The 1,410-nt window shown below is 38.0% G+C and overlaps 1 pseudogene; it reads right to left on the bottom strand.

Moving 5' to 3' along the window:
• Positions 1 to 228: 228 nt before the first annotated feature.
• Positions 229 to 976, bottom strand: LOC113556666 (annotated as a pseudogene).
• Positions 977 to 1,410: the final 434 nt, after the last annotated feature.

Consider the following 1,410-nt stretch of genomic DNA (forward strand, 5'->3'; position numbering starts at 1 on the left):
AGTTTTTGAAGTACGTGAAGGAAGTAGCCAGGTTTCCGATAAGATGGCTATGGAACATTTGTGAGTGGTGAGTAAATGCTGTAAAGAAGGAAGTTGGGCTGTAATACTTCTAACGTTCCATTGCAGTATATTGTAGTGGTTAATGAGATGTTTATTATTGAAATTTTGGGACATGTTAGGTAATTTAGTTATTATGAATTATAGAATCGTTGAAAATATGGACATTACCTAGTCGGTTGTAACAAAATTTGGAACGGCGAGGAGGGAAGTTAATGACGACTCAATTAGGTTCTGAAGATAAGACGGGGAAAAAGGAGAGGAGAGTGAAGGTGCGTTTATAAGAGATTCGTATAATTTGAGGGAAGGGTGTGTATCCAGGAGAAGTCATTATCGCTTTCATCGGGTGACTTAATTGGGCCATTGGGATTAATTAAGTAGCTCCCGTTTGGGGTGGTATAAGAGGAATCAACAGGTAAGAAATATTTTTTATTATTGTACACCTGGGATGGATTAGATATGTATTTTTTTTTTTTTTTTTATTATTGAAGAAATGGTGGGAATTGTTTAAACTAGGAAAGTGATCATTCTGGAGAGAAGTGTCGATTTCGATGTTTTCAGAGATATGAGGCTGGCTGTTTACAATATCGGAATATTTAAAGGCTGGTGTGTAACATTTATTTTTCTTAAATATTAACGCGTCTTTGTAGGATAGGTTTTCTGTCGCCATGATTTTTTTAATATCCTTTTGAAGTAACCATTCCCGGCAGGAACGGTCAGTGGCTAGGTGAGGAAGTTTGCAGTACAGACAGATCGGGTCGGTGGCTTGTGTGGAGGGGCACGAGTCTATTGAGTGCTTGGTTTCACCGCAGTGGCTGCATCTAGCTTCACTACGGCAGTATTTTTGGGTGTGACCGAATCTTAAACAACGGTTGCATTGGACAGGGGAACGGATGCTTGGCATAACTTCGAATATCATATTGTAGATAGAAATGCCGGATGGTATTTTAGGTGCAATGAATTTCAGTTCTACTGTGCGAGTTTGGATAGTTTTTCCATCTTTCTGAATAGAGATGCGTTTGAATGCCTCTATTGTAACAGGTGAACATTGACCCTCGAAAAATTCTTCTTCGGAAATATTAATATCTAGTTTAATGATTCCATACGAGTATATGAGGCTGCTGGGAATATTTACGTGAAACCCGTTAGAGCGCGGAATATCAGAATTTAAGCAATTATTGCCGTTGAGGATGCAATTAAAAGTAATTTTTATCTTTTTGGAACCGGCAGGTTTAATATTGGAGATACCAATAAAATTTTTGGTGAAGAATTTAGCAGCGCTTATAGGATGCCAATTACTCATGTTTATATTTTGATCGATGCACTCGGCGAGTATAATTATGGGACCATTAT

The sequence above is a fragment of the Rhopalosiphum maidis genome, chromosome 3, assembly GCF_003676215.2.
Source record: "Rhopalosiphum maidis isolate BTI-1 chromosome 3, ASM367621v3, whole genome shotgun sequence".
Lineage (NCBI taxonomy): Eukaryota > Metazoa > Arthropoda > Insecta > Hemiptera > Aphididae > Rhopalosiphum > Rhopalosiphum maidis.